Source organism: Coturnix japonica, chromosome 3 (genome assembly GCF_001577835.2).
Source record: "Coturnix japonica isolate 7356 chromosome 3, Coturnix japonica 2.1, whole genome shotgun sequence".
Classification (NCBI taxonomy): Eukaryota; Metazoa; Chordata; class Aves; order Galliformes; family Phasianidae; genus Coturnix; species Coturnix japonica.
The window spans coordinates 55,638,653-55,651,404 of record NC_029518.1 but is presented as its reverse complement, the minus strand read 5'-3'; the positions used below and the strand labels follow the sequence as shown (position 1 = coordinate 55,651,404).

At 38.5% G+C, this 12,752-nt stretch overlaps 1 protein-coding gene across 5 annotated transcripts in view; it reads left to right on the top strand.

Moving 5' to 3' along the window:
• The window catches only part of PKIB (cAMP-dependent protein kinase inhibitor beta), a 51,986-nt gene that overhangs the window by 30,281 nt on the left and 8,953 nt on the right, over positions 1-12,752 (top strand). Inside the window, exon 1 of one of the 5 annotated variants that reach the window (XM_032443732.1) lies at positions 2,527-2,780. The exons of the other annotated variants lie outside the window; for them this stretch is intronic. The gene's annotated coding sequence lies outside the window, so the exon portion shown is untranslated. Of the gene's footprint in view, positions 1-2,526; positions 2,781-12,752 lie in introns of those variants that run through there. 5 annotated transcript variants of the gene reach the window in all.

The window sequence follows — 12,752 nt, the reverse complement described above, 5'->3', positions numbered from 1 at the left end:
ACAGATTTTTTATGTATGTGCTGTTTTCTTCCTCTGCTCAGAACTTAGGTAACTACAAAACAGCTAAAATCAAAAAATAAAATGTCAAACTGGAAAGGGCATGTGTGCAAAAAAAGCATTTCAGGCTGAGGGTGTGGCTCAGAGCACTGACTGTACCCACTGTCTGTCCAGTAGTGCAGCAACTGAGGTAAAAACATGATTTTCAGTATTCAGGAAAGGAAGAGATTTGGAATGAAAGAATGTTTTACCTTCAGATCCTGTTTCTTAAGTAGAACTCCATTCTTGCTTTGACTTAAATCTGTATTTGTAAAGTCAACAAAGTATATCTTGTATGTGGCCAAGGATGGTTACATTACTGAAGTTTTCTGGATTATGTTAATTGAGCAAAGCCAATAAGATAGGCATAATTGACAAACACAAGAAGAAAACTAATTTAAAATGTGCTAAAGGCTGCAGGGAAGGCTGCAATTTTTTCATGTAAATGTTTGTTTTCTTATGATAGCAATTACTGTTACAAAAATATTGAGATTCAGATCAAGAAGTGATTCTGCATCATTTTGAAATACAGTAATCTCCACAACAAACTCATATCTACTTCAAAATGCTGATCTTCATACTACTATTCCAGTAACTTTCTGGACAGTTGTTTTTTATAACTAGTACCTTTGGAAGGTCAGGGGTTTGAGCTGTGTTTGTACAGAGCTTCAGGCAGTAATACTGACTAAGGTGATAAAGTGCAAAAAAGGAATGTGAATCTATTCAAATTGATTTCTATTTCTGCTAGCTTACTTTATAATTCCTCTGACATCTACTTAAATACCCAATTTTATACAAGCCCTTTTCCCTTTAGTAACTAAATAATTGGCTGATGTGAACATTCTGTGGGATGACCCTGATCTCAGTTAACCTGATGTATGAGGGTTGCTCCAAAAGTAATGCCTTATATTTTGTCTCGCTGGCCCACAACATCAGAGGCAGATGTTGGTGGTGTGGCAGTGGAGGTTGAATCTTCCCATCAGTACTCTGTTACATCTTGCTGCCATGTGACAGACGGCAGCAGAAAGGCAGTCTGACAAAATGGTATCTGACATGGAAGCATGTGTGAAGCAAAGGTGTATCACTGAATTTCTCTGTGTGGAAAAAAATGGCACCTGTTGACATTCATGGACACTTGCTGAGTACTGGAGACTGAAGTGTGGATTTGAGCACAATAAGGCAGTGAGTGGTACTTTTCAGCAGTGGTGAAAGTGGCAGTGAGTCACCTCTTCTGCAGATATTTATGAGCATGGCAGGCAAGCTCTTCTTCATCACAGGTGAAAATGCATAGCTAAAGGTGGTGACTATGTTGAAAATCAGTGTTTTGTAGGTAGTTTTTTTGACTGATGTGAAACAGTGTGTAGGTGCTGAAATATCTGTTGTAGTAGTCATTTGCCGCAAATTGGGTGGGAAAGTATTGTTTATCTCATAAGTGTGAAAGCAATTTTTGTGCTACAGTGTCGTCTTGACTGGCTATTGACAGCTTCTGAATTATCACTTCTGATAGTGGGATGCCATTGAATAGACACAGCTTGCTTTCTTATGTAGCATCTAGGCAGTAATTACTACCTTTGGAGTGAATGCAGCAGCACAGCTTGTGCAGACAATTTCACTCTTTCAGCAGAGGATGGAAAACTCATTCTAAGACACTGTTGTTAAGGACTGAGTGTAGAAAGTTGATTTTTTCCACCATAAATGCCCTAAATAAAAATGCTGAAGATATAAAGCCTACCTGCAAGGCATAAGCTCCTCCTATATGTGGACATATTATTTACTTATTTGAAAGATGTTCAAGTTTTCTTTCCCCTTTGGCAATAATTCAGCTTTCCCTTGGAAAGCTGTAGTCAGTTGAAAGTCAGACACTGAGATCATGTTCTAGTTGCACCTTTGGTACTCAGTAACCCCTTTTTGCTATCCCTTGAGCTCTCAATTCACTGTCCATATGCTCTCATCTGCTATATTCTGCCACTTAAATTCTCTACCTCTTGTAGGCAGGGATTTAATAAACACAAAATCAAAGCAAACAAAACAAGCAAACTAGTGTAAAAACCTCAACAACACTTATTTTATGAGGCTTCATGAGTGTCCACCGTTTCTAAGAAGCTTTAGTTAAAGAGCTGTGCATGTCTCCATGTTGCTGTTAACAAGTTAGGCAAACAGAAAAAGAACTCTTAAATGTAAGAGTTCTTAGCCTTGATGATGTTTTCCTTCTCGCTTGGCTTTTACATGCATGCAACAAAGATTTCTTTGTCTTTGTAGGCCTTCCATTTAAACATCAGAGTAAGTACCTTCTTTGGAATAATGAATGTGGTTAGATTTAAAAAAAAAAAAAAAAAAAAGCCTCTAGATTTACACCCACATTTTGTTCTTTGCCTGTGAGTGTCAGTGTTTTACAGAGTTCTCTCCTGAGAAGTGAAGAAGTGGGTTCAATTTTATTGTGGGTGCATTTCTTCCTGCTTCAGAGAAGAAGAGTGATTAATCAGGCAGAGCTGGAGAGAGCCTCTGTTTGTGTGGCCCTTCACATGCAGACTGTCAGGGCTGTCCTCCTGAGAGACCTGTATCACTGACAGATTTTTGGAGTGCCCTATAGCCAGGAGGAGCCTGAGATGGGGCACTGACCATAAGTAACTCAGAGCTGAAGAAAGAATGCTGCTTGGCTTAGGCCCACACTGTTGGGTCTCCACACAGTCCTTGTGAATTCAAGAAACTGCTTCCAGTTTGGGGTGACTATTACAGCTTCCAAGGTAGGAACAATTTTTTATTTTTATTTTTATTTTTTTAAATTTATTTTTATTTTTATTTTTATTGTTTTATTTTTATCTTTATTTTTATTTTTTTTTATCCCTCAGAATGGATGAGCCTATCCTTCTGTGGAAGGATATCTGCAGAGATTTCTTTTTTGGCAGCTTTCTCCTAAACCTGTTTTGCTGAACAAATCCGTAGTGTTTTGATAATTGATATTACAAGAATATCAGAATATAACAGAATATTACCCGTGATTTCAAAGTAAGTTCAGCATACAGGGCTCTTCAGTGAAAATCTACAAGTTAGAAAAATCTGAATTATTTCTTCTTCTTTTTTAAAGAAATATTCATGAATAAAATAAAATAAACCTTGCAACTACTTTCTTTAAAGTGGCCTATACAAACATGGCAAAGAAAATCAAATTAAAATGTTTCTCATGGTCCCTGTGGCCTTCTGTATCTCTTCCAGAACAGGTGGTCATCTGAGAAAAACCTGGACTGCAATCACATCATCTGCAGTTCTCCACTCCGATTCCCTTTAAAGTTTATAGCTCTCATCTCCAATGTGTTCTGGAGTTTAGAAAAACAGAATCCACTGTCTCTAAGGATATACATTGAACAGGAAAGCATAGCAAGCATCTTTCTTATTTTTGTCTTTTCAAAAACTGAAGTCTTAATGGAGAAGTGGGCAAAACAAGAAGTAAATGTTTGGTGTGCTAGAAAAACATTAAACAGAGACCCAGTTATGCTAACATAGTTATTATAATGTCTAGGGTTTTGTTTTGAAAATCATAACTCTGTATTTCTGCAAACAGAACTCCCCTGGATCCTTCATCAAGCAATGCAATTAATCTCCGTGTTTCTGGGAAAAAAACGCGTCCTTTTAGTGTGCATCCTCCAAGACTGTGTTTGTGTTGGTTTAAATCTGTCTGGGAAAAATAAATGTTGCTCAGCCCTATTGCCTGCCTATTTTCCTACTTCTCTCCCTGCCTGCTTCATAAGACAAAATTGGGGAAAATCCAATTCTGAGGGATTTGCTTGGAAAAAAACCAAACCAAACCAAAACAAAAAAACCCAAAGATTAATTTACACTGCCAGGTGTCACACTGTAATGTGATTAGGCTGACAAAGATAAAAAAAAAGGATATGTTGAGAGCATATAGAAATTTTAGAAAAGGTCACTGGCTTAGTGGATGGGGAATGTTTGTTTATGAGTATTCAGCAGTTCTTGATCCCACACAACGTTACATACATATACCCATAGGCCAACTGCTGCGGACACTGCAAAATCTTCCCAGTAGCTCATGAGGGCGGTATTCCAGCTTAACATAAAGCCTTATGGCTACAAAATGCCAGCGCTGAAGAGTAATCGGTAGCCAACTGAAAACTGATTCTCTCAGGCACTCATTATTCAGCTTTCCAGTTGATCACAGATGCCTTGCTTGCTGTTTAACTCCCTCTTGCATGGTAGGAAATCCTACCTAATTCTGCTCTGAAGCAAAACTGAGTGAAAAAATCATTCTCAGACTGGTCTTGTTTGTTCCTTCCGCAATAGTTTGTGGGGAAGATCTCCAGTCTGGCATGTAAAAATTAAACCCATTTCTCACTCAGAATACAGCAGACAAAAATGTCACATTTAAAAAGAATGAGGACAAAGCAAAGAAGAAAGATGATGGTTGAACTTTTAAAACTAAATTGTTTAGGTAAACTAAAATGCAGGCTTGCAAACTAAAGTTATTTGTATGACAGACAGGAAGAAGACTTGTCTTTTTTATGTTGTAGTTTCCATCCCTCCACTTTTCCTTAGGCATCTGTAACCCATGCAGATTAAGAAAGTTAAATAAAAGTTCCGTGCTTGGTTGCATTCTGGCTAGAAATAGCTTAAGGGTATAGCCATGCTTGATTCAGTTCCTTTATAAAAGCACACTCTTTTTTTTTTTTTTTAACTTTCTCACTGCAGACTTTTAAGTGTCCTATTTGTACTGGCTGTTGTCACAGCCTCATTATGATTTGGGACTTAACAAGTGTTTTTGCTTGGTGCTTGAATTTAAAGCTCGTTACAAAGGTCTTTCTATAGTTAGGCATGTTTACTAAAGGATAATTTACTAAAATGAAAAAGGCTGTTTGAGAGTGATCTGTCTTGATTAGAGGTATTTTTAATTGAATGAATTTACAATATGTTAAATTGATCGTGTGGAAGTTTTCTGATTGCCAGCACAGTACATGCCTTGGAAATGGCAGTTTGGTATTTATTCTTGAACAACAGGCAGACCACAGTATTTGTTGGTAAAGATTTGGTTTTAGAGCTCTTTTTTTAAAGAGACGGTAATTCACAATTACTGAATAATCTCAGCGAGACCATAAAACCATTTCCTTAGTATATTTTATTGAGATTTTGATCAAAATATGTCTGTTTCACTGAGCTACTCTGTAACTGTGAAGGTCTGAGACAGTAAGGCTGTTTAATGTCCTAGTTTGAGGGCACTGGAGGGTAATAGAGATGATTCATACTTTCATAAAATGGAAGTATATTGAAAGGCTAAAGTATTAAACCAAATGAATCCCAGGTGTAATTCCACTGACTTGTTTAGCCTTATAACTAGTATGAATTTTACCTATTAGGCCAATTCTCTTGGGGAAAGGAGACACTCTGAAATAGCATAAAAGTCAGGGAGTTCATAAATTGCTGTGATTGCTTTCAGGAGAGCTGTGGAAAGGAAAAAAAAAAATGGAGCCATCTAAAAATAGGAAGGCAGAAGCAAGTAGAGTGCTACAGTAAACCCTTCACCTGAGTGTAATATTAATCCAGATCAAGTTGCAAGAAAAAGTGATTATTGTGTCTAATCACACAGCCTACTTGTTTTCATCAGTAGTCCTCAAGAAACGGTGGTTTCAGGGTTTTTGGTTTTTTTTTCCAATAATTTGAAATTCCATTTCAGCAGAGGTACCCAGTGCAGCAGGCTGGAGCTGATTTATTCCCAGGAAATTTAGGGACAAGATGCTCTCAAGTATTTGTGTCACCATCCTGTGGAAGACTTAGGCAAGCTTTTACTACAGTCTCAGACTTTTCTCACAGATGAGTAAATCTGAGACTTGTCACATATTGAGCTTCTGTGCCTGTATGCACACACAGCTCTCAAAAGCTTCTGACCATTGCCTCAGCCACAGACATCATGGTGTAGACAAATCACCAAGGGGCTGTACAGGCAGGTGTCTAATCCTATGGAGATGAGTGTTGTCTCCACAAACCAGAGCTGGACAAATTCCACTTGGTGATGTGTTGTTGAGTGTGAGAGAGCATATTCCCACATCAGTCTCACAGTAGAACATACCGAGTTGGAATGGACCACAAGGGTCATTGAGTCCAACACAGGCTCCACACAGGACTGCCTGAAATTCAAACCCTATGTCTGAACCCTCCTTGAGCCCTGGCACCTGGAGCTGTGCTCGCTGCCCTGCGGAGCCTGTTCTAGTGCCTGACCACCATCTGGTATAGAACCTTTTCTAACCATCAACCTGAAGCACCCAGACACAACTCCACGCTGTTCCCTTGGTTCTTGTCATTATCACCAGAGAGCAGAGCTCAGCACCACCTCTCCACTGCCTCTGAGGAGCTGCAATCACCATGAGGTTTCCCCTCAGTCTCCTCTGCTCTGGGCTGAGCAAACCAAGGCATCTCAGCCGTTCCCCATACCTCTCCTCCTCTAGACCCTTCTTCATCTTCATGGTCTCCTTTGGATGCTCTCTGATAGTTTTATGTCCTTATGTTGTGACACCCAAACCTGCACCCAGTGCTGGAGGTGAGACCGCACACTGCAGGCCAGAGGGGACAACCCCTCCCCTTGCCCATTGGCACCCCAGGGTACAACTGTCCCTTTGGGTTGCCAGGGCACACTGCTGGCTCATGTTCAACTTGCTGTCTCCTTTCTATATTATCAAAGTGAAGTAGAAAGAGCAATAGACTTCCAATTAGATAAAACTAAGTATATGCATAACTAACTGCAGGATTAAACTGTTTAAAATGTACACTATCAGAATATGTTTCAGTGAGTTGTAATTGATTTTTATTTTAATTTTAATCTGCAAGCTGAAGTATTCGGTGAATATAATTGGGAAGTCTTATGAATCAAGCCCATTGTTTAACTTAAGTGATAAAGCTAAAGGCAGACGTATTTCTCAGAATTCAGTTTATTTTCTTGGTGAGTCACCATAGACTGAAACAGATGCTTTCTATCTTTAATTTCATTGAAATCAGTAAACAGGACTACTACCAAGACTGAATACGTATGCTGTAGAGAATATGACCTGAGTCGAATTGTATTAAACATGATTTATGCTGTAAAGTGAAATTAAAGTGAGTAAATATTCATTTGATAATGAAGAAATATTATATATGAAGTAAAATATACGCTAAAGCATAAGAAAATGGAAATGCAACATACAGAGCAAGGGAAAAAGGGGGAAATGAGGATCTAGATTTAAAATTGAGTTTCAGAGGAAAATACAGAAATACAGCATAACACAGATTCTCAAAATGTAGCATTATGTTCTATTGACTTCCCATCTCTGTGAACATTAAAACCATTGGGTTGTTGAGTAGTAGGAGGCTTCAGTGCATCAGGATGACTTGCAGGTCAGAGTTATCTTTGTTCTGTTTATGTTAGATTTCACCTATCAAGTGGTTGTTTTCTTCCAGGGCTCACTTGGAAGCCCTCAGATTACTGTTAAAAACAGCAGCCTCCATTGCCTCATCTTTTTCAGAGGGCAGACTGAACAAAAGTGATTTTCTTCCCAGCATCTGTGATGGCCTAAGGATGTGGTTGAGACTAAGTTTTTATTAGTTAGGTAAATGTCTTTGGAAAAACTTTTGGGTATACTAGTTCTCCTTCAAAGTGAGATGGTGTTATAGAATTATCCTAAAATAGCTTGCTTATATTTATAAAGTCAAAGACCTTTTACTAGCATTGAGCTAATAAAATAATATTTTATTACCTAACTAAACACTGAATTGAGCAAACACATTTTGCTTTCCAACATCCTATCCACTGAAGAATGCCAAATGCAGTATTCTGGTTTGGATTTCCAGAAGCATTTGTGGGTAAGCTAGAAGAATATTTCAGGAAAACCAGGTCATTTGTGGGTAGAAGAAGCAACTGAGAGACAGAATAAACTATAGGGAAAATAGTTATTCAGAGCTTCATGGTGAAACCAAAGAACTTGAATTGATGGAAACCCTGAGAGCCATGTCTTGGCACCATCACCCCAGCATTTCACTCAAACATCCAAACAGCTACTGAACTGATATTTTTGTGAATGGAGTGGAGTAAGTGCTAGCATCAACAATAACCACTAGTGAACTATCTGAAGTTCTCATCAGTTTTGCCTTGCAATCTGGTTTTTAAAGAAGCTGGTCAAATAAAATACTTGACCAGTGTTAGATTTATAAACTTCTTCATGAAAATAACAAGCAGGTTTTATTGCAGTTTGCTGTTAAAAAAAAAACAAAACTAGCTTTTAGTACTTAGGTATTACCTTAGTACTTTGATTACCTGATAAGGAGTTGAGGGTTAAGCTGGTTTGGCTTTAAATGCTGTATTCAGACCTGTATGAGCAATTAGCAAAGAAATGCTAAATATCCCATCAGGTTTTTCATTTTTTCCTTTAGAAAACAAAAAAAAAAAAAACTGCTGTGAGTAATTATTGGTCTGGAAATACTGATATTGTTTGTCTGGAAACAGTGGCTTCTTGTGTGTTTGGCAATATGAGGTTAGAATACAGAAAAAAACCTAAAATGGGAGTTCTTCTCGAGCTTAAGGGGATGAATTGGTGCTTAGATTTCAGTGCATTTCAGCTCTTCCAAAACATCCAGCAGGCATCAATTATACACAGCATCCCAAGGAAGTGTATCCTCTCGTATCTTTAGGCAAAGAAGCATAATGGGATGCAATTGCAAAACTGGCTAAACACAAGTGTTTCCACATCAGTGAGGTGCAATTGACCCTGAAAAGAGAACAAGTCCAGACGTACATAGGGTACATTGTTTTACAGGTTCAATCTGAGGTTGGGTCTGGCACTGCCTATATGGGAAAGTGCTTTACTAATGTACATAGCTTGTCTTCTAAGCCAGTGTAGATCTATTTATTGGAATTTCCCTGAGTTTCACTGCAGTAACAAAGCACAAAACATAGCCTTGTGTAGTTTTATAAAGTGCTCACAAACCAATAAAGTCAGTACTTCAAATATTTGTTGTTCAAAAAGCTAAAAGATAGAACTAGTAGGTTCAAAGGAGGAAGAATCATACAAATATATAACGATTAATATGTTTTTAAATTTAATTATGAAATGTTACCTAACCATGACAAAAATAATAAAACCAAATGTCAGCTTTCATTTGCATAAATAAAATTATAAAATGCTTCTGAGATCCTGTGTTTGCTTTTTAATTGAAATTGTTATGTGTTCAAAATCCTAGGGACTGAGCCAGGTACCTGCTGCTATTCGCACATTATTCCTTTCTCACTACCTAGTGTCTAACTGGAGAGAAGCACTGAGTTTCACAAAACCTGCTTCTGCTTCGCAGAGTTCCTTTGAAAGTCTGAACATAGAATAGAGAGGGACCTTCCTCCCTAGTAGGGAGCTGCTGCAGCTACTTGTTCTTTTGAGAGGTTCACACAGTGTCAGTTGGTGGAGGCCATCACCGATACTACATTGTAGGTTAACAAAATATTCTATCACATGTCATGGTAACAAAGTTATTTATGCTCCTCAAAATCAAATTTAGAAACCTGTAGTTAAGTAAACTCTTCTTTCTTGCATGGACTCTTCAGGTTTTCTGTATGTGGGCATATTGGGAAAAATGCCCATACAACCTTCTAAGCAAATATATGCCTGCTTTACTGCTACCTATCTAGTTTGCTGCTAGTCTGTAGGCTCTGCTGTCTGTGTACATCCTCTGATGGAGTTGGTCTTCTGAAAAGCTCCCCAGATGTTCCTGCTCCTGCCAGCATGCAACTTGCTATCCAGATGAGCTCCTAAATACATTATTTCATCCCTCTTCAGTAATTTTTCAGATATCTCCATTCTTGTCTCTTCAGTTTGCCTCTCTCAATGTACAAACACAGCTATAGTCTCCTATTTCTCTGTCATTCCTGTGCTCCTGTCTTTTGCTTTCTGTGCTGCTTCAGCAACTCTGAGTGGCTTAGTAGAAGCAGTTTTCTTCCATGGGCAGAGCAAGCTGAGAACCAAATCACTCACTGGCTCTCATAAAGAGTACAGTACTGACATACACATGTGTGTTGGCTTATATAGCTATGCATTTGTGTGTGCTTAGGAAGTGTCCCTGGGACTCTGGGGCCACAGCTATCAAAGCAGAAGGAAAAGTTTCTTGGATTCTCTCCCCAAGAATTCATAGTTCAAAGGCTGGGGAACAAAATGATGGGAGAATGTGGAAAAAAAGTATGATGCACGCATGCTTATAGCAACAAAACTAGGCTACCAGGCTCTCTTGTTTGGTATTGACTGCCTTCAGCTAATGTCACTTCATTTATTGCTTGCTGTTGAGAACTTCTGATTAGGTTGTCAGTATCATTCCTCTTTATTCCTTATTTTCTTTCATAACAGGATATTTGTACTGTTACTTAGTGATATTATTAGTCTTGTAAGTTGTTTTTCTGCATATCAGAGCACCATGCATACCCAGCATATAACACAGCTCACAGTAAGCCTGTTCTACTCTGTATGGCTTTGCGGAAGGTGAATCTTACCATAGCACAGAAGTACAAAAGCAAAGTAACTGAAAAGTTGAGTAGCTTTTTCTCTCTTTTCTGTAATATTGGCTATGTGGAAATGGTCAGAAAATCCAGTCAAAAGTACCAATATGAAGAATAAGAAAGCTGTCAATGATGTGTCACTGTTCCATCTATTTAATTTGTATAAAAAGGGATGTCATACCATGTATGCCTTGTAATGTTGGCATTCTGTCTTACTCCAGTCCTTTCAACTGCTGTACCTATGCAAGTGCATGTAGATGATTTTTAGGTATTGTGTACAAGAGGAAGTAGAGGTTAAGAATAATACTTTGTGTTTGGACAGAAGATGTTTGTGATGGTCCTTTGTACTTAACAAAATTAATTCTCCATATTGAGCCATTTCTAAACACAGATGAGATATATCTAGAAATGTTACCAAGGGGTAAAAACTGTCAGCTCCTCTCTTTATCCTACAACTTTGGCTAAGCTTTCAAATTCTGTACCCTCAGCTGATGAGCTCCTGAAAGTATGATCAAGATCTTAGGGTCTGACTCAGTACTTCTGAGAGCACCAGGGAAGGAAGTGAAGGAATGGTGTAATGTTGGTATTTTGGGCTGATTGGTTTGGGACTAAGTGATAAAAATTTCTGAAAATCTCATCTGAGATGCACTTTTGTACATTATGGGAGGACATTGCAATGGCACAAGGAGGAAGGGTAGGTCACATACCCAGAGCGGAAAACAGAAAACCACAGCTGCGTGTCCAGCTGTGTACATTGCCAGGAACCCTGAATGAAAACCTGTTATACAACATACCAAGCCTTCAAATGGTAATCCTGGGAATGTCATATGTTTTATGGGCCCCTAGCTGAGATGTAAGATGCAGAAGGACTCGGGAATGTTTCTACACTGTAGATTCATTGAGACAGGAAACAATGTATTTTCCTTGAATGGAAAAACAGCTTACAAATTTTTTGAGAGAACTTGAGCTGGAGATGCCCTGAAATACCTGAAAGGTACTAGAAGGCCAAATCTTATTTCTATTGTGGAAAATAAAATGAATTTGTTTCAACTTCAGTGATATATTAAAAAATCCGAAAGCTAAAGAATTCACTTCTGAGTGCTTTGTTTTTAACTTTTGTATGTTTATCTATATATTTTTTCACCTTGCCATTTAAGAAATCTGTGAGCCCAAAACAGTAAAGACTTCTGGTGTTGACAATGAGATGCTATGCATGTGGTCTCCTAGCTCTAGGCATACATATATGTTATAAAGTTAATTGGTGGGGAAAAACATGAAACGGAGGTCATCTCACAAAAAAAAAGTTATGTAGCAGGGCAGGCTACTGTTAGTCATTGTCATAATCTCTGGGTTGTTTTCATTAAAATCATGACTGTTCCTAATTTTCTCCCTTTCTTTGGCCCAGTACTACCTCAGCAGTAAGCATGAGGATTACATTAGCTCGCATGAGAACATTCTGATTTTTTGAGGAAAGCAACAAAGTCGCCATGATGCAGCAGCACCAGAGGAGGATGTGAAAGCATGGCAGTTGCATAGCAAGTGGTTTTTATTTGAGTTGTACAGTGAGAAGTACTTCATTCTATTCAGTTTTCTGTTCTCCTTGCTGAAACACTTCTGAAGCTACAGACCTTGAGGGAAAGGGTGCTTGAAGAACACTCTTACTACTTAAAGCAAAAAAATAAACACAGGATACTGAAATGCGTCTTAGAGCATGTGTTCATCAAGACACAAAATAGATCAATCCAGCTCTAGCAGTATTACAAGACTACTGTTTTTTGCAGGTGCTTCTGAGAGTTTTTCATTTTTTCCAGTCTGTTCTCAGCAGTGGTCATTCAAATGGGGAGTGCACCACTCTGTTCGATACTGCAGACAAAGACAGAGATCTAAGAGAGGAGTTTCCAAAAGGAGAAAAGTGTGTCTGAGTGGCAAAGAGTGATTTGTTTTGTTGTTCAGCCTCCTGTGCAGGGCTCCAACAGCACCAGTGTCAGGAACATCTTGACATTTCCTGAGGAATAGTTTGTCCTCCTAGAGAGAATGAAACCAGTATTTTCAATCTGTGTAAGACAGTGAAAAGATCAGAGAGAAAAAGATCCTTCACAAACATGTATGGTGGTGATTTATCTACTTCCTAGCAGAGAGGATGAAGAAGAGAGAGCACTGACATTGACCATCGATCGTAGCACCTGTTACAGTTGAGCACTGT